Raw genomic sequence first — 12,413 nt, 5'->3', positions numbered from 1 at the left:
AATGCTTATGCATATTGATTTGGTTTTCCTGAAATGTTACAAGTAATTTATGAACACTATGAACAATGTCCTTATCTGCTCATAATTTTGGTACTACTTGCGATTCATCTCATAAAACTAGACGATCTTTTTCTTTTGTATTGGAACTGTTATTTCATCGAGATTTCTGCATTCTTAATATAACCAGATGCTCTCAAATGAGAAGATTTTTTTTTATGGTAGGTTCAACTTCCCGGCCTACTTCATATGGTTCCTTATTTTTGTGGTGACCACATGCTTTTACAGGATTATTCTTTGTTGCCCTATCTTCCATGATTTTGTAGTTTACTTTTTTACAACCAAAATATGAATTGAAGATCAGGGGTGCTGAAGTGCTGGCCTTTCACTGCCAATTTTTACTTTTGAATTGTAGATCCCGTTCATAAACAAAAGGGTTGCAATTCTTATCTACTTTGATGCATCAGTTTAATGCCTCAGCTAAGGATTATTCAAATATCACCTATATACGTCTTTAAGAATATACAATATCATTTTCCTTATATCTCAAGCTATCCCTTCCCATATTGCTTGAATAGGAGTTTCGGCTATCCATTCTTTATCATCTCAGGGTATTTATCATCTCAGGATTGCACTGGGAGTGTGCATTATGTCAAAATCAATTACTTTTGCCACCATCATTTCTTCAATACAGATTTCTCCAAAATTATGTATTGTGCAATCATATTTCTTTCACTTTCATGTGTTTATCACCTGAACAACACGCAAACATTCTTATTTCAAGATTCATTGTAGGATGTGGTGTATTATGGTCTCACCCTTACAATATATGGATACTAAATTTCTAATCAGTCTGTGTGTATGTGCCATTTTTCTGCCTTAACAAATTGTCATTCATCCTGCTTTTGTCTGGGATTTTTAAAAAAATATATATTTACTTTGTATTAAAGAAATCCAATTCATAGCATGCAGCCAAAATACTGCCAGATCCTTCCTTGCATTTAAATTGCTTGCAGAGGCTTATTGTTGGAGCCACATGTCAAGACAAGGTGGAGTGCATGTTTCTGCTGAATAGGTGACTACACATACATGTCAAGTTGAACAGAAGGTGGAGGGCATGTTTATTTACTTTGTAGACAAATGAAGCAGTTCAATTTTACAACGGTTCCACATCAATAAGCTACTGTTTCCATCAGCCAGCCCTTAATCTTAGATTTGGAATTTTAATGTACAGGCTCTTCTATTGGTATTGTAATTTGTTAGAATCTTTCTAAAATAGAGTTCAAGTGCATCGAAGTAGGAAATGAATGTTATGTCTCTATGGATTATTTGCGCAAATAAAATTGTTGCATTTCTTGGGCTATATGGTCAAAATGCTTAAGATGAAGCATTGCACTATTACAGTGAAAATAAGGATGTTCTTTTTTTAACTGGTTTTTTGATGCTGTATAATACATGTCCGTCTGTTTGGTTTCAGGATGAACCACCAGAGGCAGCAGCACCTTTACCTAATTAACATCGAAATCAATCTTGCGAATAATCAAATTGTGCAATCAACGGCTCGGCACAGCGCAGCACCATTATTCCCTATACATGTAGTATACCTAGCAAATTATGTTTTTCAAACTAATGACATTTAAGATCTTCACCTGTAGATCCGTAGCAACGCAAGGACATGTTTGCTAATATATTATATTGACAGTGAATAATTACAATGATGAAAAATTTCATGGAAGGTCACACCTGACAAATAGATTTAGTAGCTAGTAAGCACAAGCAATCTGGAAGGGCACACATGACTAGCCGAACCTAACACTAAATGTCAATACGAAGCTAAAACCTGCCCCCCCTTTTTTTTCCTTCAACATCATGTATCTCCAAGTATGTTGAATACATGAATAAATTAGGCAGAATAAAACTTTGCCTCAAAGATGCATGTTAAACCTTGAGAAAGTCAAGGGATTTGTTAGAGTAAATACGCATCCAAAAATTAAGCAAAAAGAAACAGCATGGTCAGTAATTGCTGAAGGCAGAAAAATGTAGAAACTGCAAAATGGAGATAAAAACGCATATCAGTGGGCAATTCAGTAGCCCTATAATATTACCATGAGGGTGGCAACCACACCACATTTCTATCTCTCAGAGAAATTGATCTCGAAATTAGAATGCAGCCTTGTTGATTAGGTGACAAGGACATGAAAGAGAGAAACAGAGAAGCTTCAACTATAAATAATTTTGAAAACTAATCAGTGATTGCCCTCATAATGTGGTGGTAAAACAGACTGATTCAGACACAACCTAAACTTTAAATGCAGATTTTGATATGACAAACAGTGGTCAGTTAATAGGTCTGAAACAGGTATTCAAATAACAAGGGAAATGGCAGTTTGAGATATGAAAACAATTACATTGCATATTCTTCCATTTGTTCTGGAAAAAAGAGCCAACAGGTGAGACATGTAAAATCTTTACTTCAACGCTCAACCATAAAACTGAACCAGTCACAGTGGTGACCATCCAAGTAAATATGAGTTACGTATCACTTATCATAAGGAATGAAATATCCAGGAATTCAGATTTCAAAAGTTAGGGTGAGCAGCCATTGTTTTTCTACCCTAATTGTCAGTTGATATCTCCTGAATATCAGTTGAACACTTGGAACAGCTAAAAAAATCCTGTAACTTTTACAGATTTCAACACAAAGAAAAAACACATAGGCAATACCTTTCGCAATCTTGATAACGTCTTAGAGCTCAAGGAGACAACTATCGAGTTGGAAAGTTAGACTTCCACAAAATCTAAAATTTAACTTGATGATTGAACCCACAATCTGATTCCCCATAATGGCACACTAGAACAGAAACAACTTGAATCATTTTCCATAATCTGATTTAATTATCAAATAGAACCCACATTTGATCCTACATAGCGAAAACCTGAAATACTCAAAAAAAAATTGGCTAAGGCAAGACTACAAAAAATGACAAAGCTAGCACATCAAACCAAGCAAAAGGAGTTAACTAAGTGCTGCTATGCTACTACTGTAAGGAGAAACACATGGATGCAAACGATCACTAATAGAACAAAGATAGATTAAGTGCACAGAATAATGATTAAGGTACTGAGACACTGCACAAATTTAAAACGAAATTGAGCAGACCAGCTTGAACCCTAGGCTGTAGTTGTCTATCTGCACAACACAAAAAAACTGTTGCAGCTATCGTTGGCCTGCACATAAAAAATGATAATTAGAGCTGCTGGTGGCTTCTCAACGAGATCTAAACACTCTCTGCTGCATGTAGGCATGGACCAAATATTCAGCACAGAGAAATAGCGGAGCCAAATGCAGACAGGCAGTAGATAAAAACACAGAAGATTAGGGAAAATGGAAGCCTAATAGACAACAAATGAAAATACATGTGATTTCTCGAGAAAAAAGTTTCAGATTCCTAACACAAAGAAAAAACACATAGAAAATACAATTTTTAGCCTGTTCCACTTAACAGGAATTTAATTAGAATATTGATGAAAAAACAAATGAAACTTAATGGGAATATTGACACCACATGTCAGGAACAAAGACTATAAAAAAGTGATATTTTCACCCCATGAGAGATCAATTTGACAATATAGTTGCAGTAACTTTGACCATCTAAATGACAAAAAATTGAAAACAAATTCACAAGATTAGAAAAGAATACATATACAAATCTAAAGGTAATAAACATTTGTGCCTACTTATGGGTACCAATATCAAGAACACTGAACAAGAGCTGTATCTTGATCATAACAACTTCTCGCTCTGCTCCTCCCACTTCACCTGCCCTCGGTACAGGTCCACACGGCATAGCAAAACTGCAGAATAAACAACAAAATAAAAACATGAATACCGGAAAGGTGCTAACTATAAGTAAAAGAAATTTCCTAGCAATATAATCATAAATTTGGTATAATTTTCTTCATGTCACAGATCAGCGCAGAGGCTCGAGTATAAAATAGTATATGCACAAAGATAGAAATTTAACCAAGCAAAATTCACATACATAAGTCAGCACATGTAATGCACAGCAAGCTACTAGCTAGTAGCTACCGCAATTCTGCCGAGCCTACATGGCCAAAAGATACTCATATATACAACATGCCAAATAATAAAACCCAAAGTGCTAAGAGTATATTAGGCAACCCCGGATATGGTTAGTTTAGGATTAATTGTAATCCCAGGATAACCTTCCTTATCTCCTATATACTCAGCCCATGGGGCTCAAGCAATACAATGCACGCATTATACGCAATCTTACACGAAGGAGAGAAAATAAACACACACAATGCAGATTATGACAGCCTCATGTGACATCCTAATGGCTGAATTATCGAGATTCCACAGTTCTGTGTGAACAACTAAGGACCAGAATGACCATCAAGTTAGAAACGGATTCTGACAGAGTAATGCAGCCTTTGAGGCACTGAGACTATCGCAAAGAAACATATGCAAGCTCATCAGGGGTGTTGGCAAGCACAAAACACCACTCCAAAAACAGAGCCAAATCAAATAGGCAGGCAACTTACAAGCATAACAACCATTTACAACACAAAATATGACACAATGTCAAATAGAATGGCAACTGTTTCTTTAACACAATCAAATCACATAGCCTTAACTATTATGCACAACAAATCGATATCACAACCCCTGACTGCATGACATTAAATATGAGAGCCACAAAAAATAGAGGAGATTATGTGAGTATATGTGGGAGCAACAGCTACATAACATAGCATCACCAATATGATGTAGTTTAGTATTAAGCAATAGCCAGACAGGCTGACAGTTATATTTATGAATTATTACAATTGTGAAGCAATTGGGACAGGTCACACAAGAAAGACTGACTGATTTTCAACATAAAATACTCTAAAATGTGTACAAAGCTATAAAGATAATATTCTGATTTTTTTTACAGACACTATCATAGCAAAACTAGTCTAAACTATGGATGTATCATTTAACACTAAACATGCATATAATAATTTGACTAAGTGTTGGTCAAAACTTGCAAATTTGACTCTTCAAATTATATACTGCCTCCATGCAAGCAATGCCCATTGCTATGCTTGAAAATGTATTATTCAAACAATGCTGAGGCATCCTTGGTTCCATAAGCAGTTACTGCAGTAATCTCTTGATACATATTTTTTTAGGATTGTTAGTACTATTTTTATTTGTCCATCAACGAGGACTGGGCCACTGACATAAGTCACAATGGTGGACTTAACTACCATTAAAAATATGAATACGCAAAACAATTAATGGAAAGCAAGCAAGGAAGTTTAATCTGATTCTAGACAGGAGCAACTTCAGTTCACCTGTGCACTTAAAGCAAAGCTCTCACCCTTCTACCACTATCCTATTCTCACCGCAATTTCAGCAGCCATGTGTATCATCACTGCATTCAAAACACTGGGTCACTGCATCCAAAACATCGGGACTGGAGCCTCTGTACCGAAAAGTTGCTGTTAGACTGTAAGCACCCCTGGGTATAATGTGATCATCAGAAATTTCATTCAAATCCTTAAATGCAATGCAAATACTAACACACAGTAATTGAGGTTTTTTTTTACTTCGCTATACCCTGCAGGAAAGGACACAAAATCAGGCCAATAGAAAACATTGCATCTAGAATGGGGCGGTTGCGCATTAGTAGGCACTTCCCTATAAAATTCATTCTGACACATCGAAATCTTGAAGATTGTGCTATACAAGAACATTACTAATGGAATTATTTAAAAATATGGAAAGGATAAGCAAAAAAATGCATTCCAATGTGAATGACATAACATGTTTACTCGCAGACCCAGTCATTTGCTAAGGACTGCAACATGAACATTTCTTTTAAGGGGCATAATATAAACATATAAACAGGTGAACACCCCAATATCAATGTGACACATTGTGAAATCTTACCAGTAAAGCACAAGAGTTACATCACCACAGAAAACGTTAGAGATCATTCACCAATTTGTTAACATTATAATTTTGAATCATATGAATTACACATCGCCAGTAAGTGACAAAACACTAAATTAATATCTCACTTGTGAGAAACCATTCTGGGCGTTATTTCTGAGCATGGAACAGAACACGCCATTTATAATTTTTTGCATTCATAAGGTACCAAGTGCAACCTCAGTCGTTTATTTGATGCTTTCAGAAAGCACTACTACTTCCATCCAATCATAAAAACACTAGAGTACAAGGTTTATATGGAACAAAAGATAGAGTCTTTTATGGAACACTATTACAACATGTATTAGCTTGCAAAAAATAAAGGCAAGAAATGCAAGTTAGTATCATACCTGGGGTGATTGCAGAAACCAACAAAGAGGATGCAACTCATGTAAGTTAAAGAAATTGTTTTGATTGTACAGGAACTCACATTTTGTTCACATTGACGGTCCCACATGGTTTTGTTGTTCCTTTATTAACTCTGTTGAGAAGTCGTAAGTTGTCCCTAGTACTATAATAGCAGACTGTTGCCACCTCCATATTATTACAAAAAACGCGACAACTCAAACCCCGTGTACAGCTCCTTCAGCCAGAATAACATGACCCTCAGATCTGGGGTAGTTCGGACAGACGAAGAGGGTGGCTAACTGTTGAACGAGAAAAGCATTCATATCAGCCTCTTCATTGGCATCATAATACATAGTGGATGATATCTAAATCCTAAAATGAAGCAAAGTCGTTCGACAAAAAAAAAAAGAAGCAAAGTGGCACATCAGTTCAAGTTTAACAGTAAATTCAGGTCCAGTAAAACATGGAGGTGGACCACCATTACTGAAATGCAAATTTATAACAAAGTTCACTCATGTTTGTGAAATGTGCTGAACATGGTGCTTGGTACATAAGTAGTTAACAAATGCACACATACTTGTGAAGTCACAAGACAGAAATGAACTACAAAAAACATATATCCCAGATGACAAGCAAAGGGTTTGAGCACAGAACTGGATTGAAAAAAAAAGAATATCATCCAGAAAATGAAGACATGAGAAAAATGAAGGTAGCTCAAAAGGATCAACTTTACCTATGCAGCATTAATTTAGGCCAGACCTGACCAAGGAACTTCAGATGGTGTGCATGGGGATAGCGGCCTGCTAGCTGAACCCATAGCCATGAGTGAAACCAATACAAAGTGCAGGGTGCATATTACAAACCCTAACAAAGAAAGTAAATTTGTTAGCAAAAGTAATAAGCATAGCTACATTACAAAGCATGGTTGAGGAATACAGAAGACCGGCCAACATGATCATTAAAACCAAAAGCTAAAAATAATAGCAGCTTAAGAATGGCAACAGTGATTCCCATAACTTTGTATTATGGAAAAGGATAAGAGTTGATCATATCAGGCTATCTATGTTGTTTTTCATGTTAGGTTCTAGGTTGTTTCTTGAAGTGGCTTCTCAGTTTTGTCACCCATTAAATCAGAAGTTGCTGAATACAGGCAGAATATCTTCTTTGACAAGTTGATGTAACTCCATTATTCTCTACATATTTCTCCATATAAATAGATTAGCCTCATAACTAACTTCGATTTCTAAGTTTAAAAAATACGGAAACTGAGCATGCTGCTTGCAACACAAAATTAAGGAGCCAATGACAAAATTATCAGGGCCATTTCCTTTTTAAATTTTGCAATATGCTAATGTTGCTTTACACTGCAGGGCAAAATATCAATAGTCAAAAATTGCCACTTTTGAGAATGTAAGGTTAGTAGAGTCTAAGCCAATAAAATTGTGCATAATAAATTATCACAATTCTTTTTCTATTGGCATCAATCAATATGATGACAGGGAACCTGGCGACTGAATCCCTAGTGAACGACAGCCATAACTATGACACATCGGTCTGTATAGTGAAACCGTTGCTTGTGAGCTTGACCATGGACAGCACTTGCACTAGTTCTCTGCATGTAGCAGGTGCAGGTGGCATGACATCGGCGCAGACTTAGAAGGGCTCTTAGGTTCTATTTGCACAAAGGGTAAACTGAGATTAGAGGAAGCAAACAAAGACCCTAGAAGCTTTTCAACCTGGCAAGGTCTAAAAGAGAATGAAAAAAGCTTCTGATTTTATACAGAAAATTTTGTTAGAATGTTGAGAAATATCTTCTTGATGAGGGACCAGATAAGTGGACAGTTCTTTCCAAAATTATAAAGTGTCAAACTAAAATTATTTGAGAATTGACAAAGAGAGTTGTAGACTCTTTATCATGCCTAATGTTTTTTATTTGGGCATTATTTTGGAAAATAGAGAATTCTCCTTATGTAAGAAAAGTTATACAACTGAACAAAATCCATGAGCTGAAAGTATCACTCATGTCCATCATTTAGCCAAGTGACAAATCATAAGCTTAACAACATTATAGAACCAGATGTCCAACAGTCAATTAACATCCATTGTAGTAGCGGCTAGCCAGCCCTTAAATTGAAATTTAGCACATGATGAATTACTTAATCGGTACTTGGAAAAGCAAAAAAAGATGATAAAATCTAATCAACTCAACTTTCAAACACAAAACATCAAGAAGTTGCCCTCTTGTTTACATGTAATTTGGAAAAGTACATTTTCTGAACTTCAATGTATCACATCAGGCCCTCACATTCCCCTGATTCTATGAACCAAGAACCATCTTTAGTCACTGCATCAGGAACTTCTGCAGGAGTGCAAACGATTTTTGCAAATTGTTCAACACTTCATCAGGGAAAGCTTGGGATTAGCAATGCCATATTTTGCGATTTGCAGGTTCACGCACAAAAGCAGTGGCGATGGTAGGCGGCACGTACCAGTGCAAACCGTGCTGCTGCCATCATGGGCAGATGGGGGCAGGCCACTGGGATGGAGACAGTTGCAGGTGGTGAACCGAAGGAGCTGCTCCGAAGCCGTGTGGATCAGTTGGGGACATCCCCGAACGAATCAACCTAGACAGAGCCCTAGCGCCGAAGTTCTCCGTTGCCCACGTCAGTCTGGCCATAATTGCCACTCGTGGGGAACCCGCCACACTGCCAGAACCAAAAGTTGGTCACCCTTGAGAACTATGGCCAACAAGTGAAAAGACACTAAGTGCGAACAATATAAGTTGATTACGTAAACCGATAAACCATATCTTGGCAAAGCTTTTACCACTACTAATATAACAATAAACTTAAATGGAAAATACAAGTCTGTCCAAAAAAGAAAACCACTTTCACTTATCTGTTTTATTCCATAATCTATATGACGTGGTGTCAAACAAAATTATTGAGTTTAGGTATGCAAGTGCATGAAAATTACAAACATACATTATGCAAGACAATCTGCTGTTCGATGTAGTCACCCGCACACCATTCAATTCTTGGAAACAAGTATTGGGAAATAATCTTCACTTCGGGTGAACCCCTTGCCACGTTGATGTAGGTCCCTGCATTGGCAAAAATGAGTTATTAGACTATACATACATATATATATCAAGTTACATGCCAATTTGACTTATATTTGGAGTGCACAATTGTGTGGGTAATACTTCCTAAAGATGCTTCGAGATTCAGAGAAAGAAGTTTTAAAATATGAGAATTGCAGGCTTCCTGCTCGACTATGTAATTTAGATGATCACTTACCACAGTTGTAGGATTATCTGATAGTAATATGTCTGTTGCTGACACTGGATGTGAATTTTGACCCCCAATGAAGTGGTGAGTCAATTAAGGCTGTGATTGGTTGCCTGGCTTATCATGGCCTGGCTAGAATCTGGAGCCAGGCTAGCTTATGCCTGTCTAATGCAGTGCAATCTGCTCATGTTTGGTTACATGGTCTAGCATAAGATTATGATTGGTTGGCTGTACAATTTGTTAGGATCACCTTGTACAAGCCATGGGTGAAGTCACCCACCACCTCCGGCCACACCCTCCTCACCTCCGGCCCTTCCTCCTCCTGTTCAGCTTCTCCCGATGCTAGGGGGCGCCGCCAGCCGTGTGGGCCCTCCGCCGCCGGTGAGGCGGTGCCAATGGCGTGAGGAGGCGATGACACGAAACATTCACATGAACCACCGACAGCTTGTGCAAGCCTGCATAGGCATAAACGGATCTCAAATGTGTTTCCAGCAAGCCAGGCTAAGGCCTTCTTTTTGCACTAGTGGAGCCTGGCTTAGGAGCTGAACATGCAACCAAATGCCGGAAGGTTGCATTATGCAAGCCTGTATAGGCCTTATGCAGGAAACCAATCACAGCATAAATCTCTTCCAGCTGTCGATCACCTTGAGCTTCCTCCAAAAAAAGAGCAGTCATTCATGTTGCCCAATGAACTCCTGCCATTGTTGCCCCATGTGAAAATGCCCCTAGAATCCATATCAAGATCCCATCAGATAGCATTAATAGGGAAACAGTCATAACTTGCATAGATAACAATAAAAGTAAAACAGTCATAGATTGCATAAACCAGTGCCACCAGGACCATACACCAAGACAAGGAATCCCTGTGACTGCATTTTACAATGTGATGTTTGTAAGACTGAAGCTTATTACATCATATCCCTGTGACTGCATTTCATCTAAGCCAACACACGTGCATCTTATTGCACGTTCAAGCTGCTATTTTAACAAAGTATGATACGATACAGTCAAACACAATTTTCTTTCGCTATTTTACCAAACACTAGTGTAAACAACAATAAGCTTCCATGAATGGTGCATCACTGCATAGTTCATTCACTTCTCCACATTGGCAATTCGCCACACCGTTCAATTGGATTCAAGTAAAATCGTCTGAACTTGTTGGTGTAAAAGTCACTGCATTCTACAAACAGCCAAGCGTGGTCAGGGGAACAGCTCACTTCTGAACAAATTCCACACTGGAGCCGAGACCATGGCTCCCCAAAGTTCACACGGGATGTCACGAACAACAACACACTAGGGCAATTCATATTTACTTAGGTATAAGGGAACTACGAGGTGATGGTAATATCCCGGCCTAGATGATAATAAGCACAATTAGCATTCGACCACCTAAGGATTTCCCCTGCAGATGCAGATCATTTAGTTTGGGGTGGGCTGGGGTGCGGAGGACGTCACCTCTGGCTCGGCAGGTGGGTGGGTTCCGAGCCCGTCACCGGAACTCCCGCGCCGGGCGCCCTCATCGGAGCCGCCGCCGCCGCCGCCGCCCACCTGCGGAGACGCGATCTCCCGCGCCGGGCGCGGGTCGGTGGCAGGTAGCGCACGAGGCACGTCGTAGAGCGCCTCTACCTCCACACGAACACGTGACGACCCTCGCCCGCGGACGCATCTCCGGCGGCCGGAATGGCCGGCCCCTCGTATCGGGTTCCGGCTGCCGGGGCCGGCGGCGGCAGAGAAGAGGGGGAGGGAGAAGAGAACCCACCTGCAGCGTCACAGTTTCATTTCGTCTCACACACCAGAAGCAAAGCCCGAGTCCGCGCCGAGTTGGGCTAACGGGCTCGTCCGGCCCAACAGGGGATCGCGAAGGAGGACGATATCGCAATCCAGATCTAGGGTTCGAGAGCGAGAGAAGGGAGGGAGAGAAGAGGGGGCCATGGCGAGCAGCATCGAGCAGGCGGCGAAGGTGGAGGACAAGCCGGAGCCAGCGGTGATCTCCGCCGGGACCGAGAGGGTGGATGAAGATTTCATCCAGTACCTGCGGACGCGACGCACGACGAGAAGGGGTACGCCTTGGTGAGGGTCGAGCGCCTCGACAATGGCAAGAAGAGGTTGTTTCGTCTCCCCGAGGAAGAAACTGCATAGGCCCCTGGCAAGAAGAGGTTGTTTATCCTGCTGTCTGCTGTGTCGTCTGATCTATCTGTGTGATGTTGCTAAATTATGGTGCTAAATAAATTTGGAACTGTTAAGTGGTTATTATGGTTCCTAGTGTTGCTGATACTGAATCTACCAGCTCTCTTCTATGTGTTCCATTTGTTTCGCAAGAGCTTTCGTTAGTCTGCGGCTCTGGCCTTGGGGTTGTTCGATTTTGGCGAAGAATGTTGATTGATGCAGTTGCGTCTTAGGCCTTGTTTAGATGAGGCCCGAATCCGACTTTGTACAGTGTTTGGGCCTCCTTTTGGGAGTTTTGAAGTAAACGGCCTGGCAAACTTCGGTGCAAAGTCGGCCTTTAGGATGACCCGAATTCGGCCCAAAATTCGCAGCCTTATCCACCGGCAGCCGACCGGCCGCACTCCCAACCCTAGCAGCGCCCGCAGTCACGCTCCCTCTCCCCCGCGCCGCTCGCCTCTCCCCCGCCGCTCGCCCCCTCCCCGCCGCTCTCCCCCCTCCCCCGCTCCGCTCGGCCTCGCCCCCGCCGGTGTGCTCTCCCCCGCCGCTCTCCCCCTCGACCGCACCGCTCGCCCTCTCCCCCCTGCCGGTGTCCGCTCCACCACCGA

General features: G+C 40.5%; 1 long non-coding RNA gene across 10 annotated transcripts; it reads right to left on the bottom strand.

Moving 5' to 3' along the window:
- Positions 1 to 3,397: 3,397 nt before the first annotated feature.
- On the bottom strand, positions 3,398 to 11,952 carry LOC101767153. 10 transcript variants are annotated; one of them, XR_001393317.2, is made up of 8 exons: positions 11,675 to 11,952; positions 11,098 to 11,401; positions 9,649 to 10,364; positions 9,334 to 9,452; positions 8,839 to 9,054; positions 7,083 to 7,213; positions 5,362 to 6,648; positions 3,398 to 3,852 (listed from the first exon to the last, which is right to left on the bottom strand). It is a non-coding gene; the product is annotated as an uncharacterized LOC101767153 (long non-coding RNA). The 10 variants fall into 10 exon arrangements; XR_001393316.2 differs by having other exon boundaries at positions 9,649 to 10,094; positions 10,284 to 10,364; positions 11,098 to 11,951; XR_002678840.1 differs by lacking the exon at positions 11,098 to 11,401 and having other exon boundaries at positions 9,649 to 10,094; positions 10,284 to 10,364; positions 11,675 to 11,951.
- Between the last annotated feature and the right edge of the window lie 461 nt (positions 11,953 to 12,413).

The sequence above is a fragment of the Setaria italica genome, chromosome VIII, assembly GCF_000263155.2.
Source record: "Setaria italica strain Yugu1 chromosome VIII, Setaria_italica_v2.0, whole genome shotgun sequence".
Lineage (NCBI taxonomy): Eukaryota > Viridiplantae > Streptophyta > Magnoliopsida > Poales > Poaceae > Setaria > Setaria italica.
The sequence above is the reverse complement of the archived record's forward strand: the minus strand, read 5'-3'. Positions and strand labels throughout refer to the sequence as shown.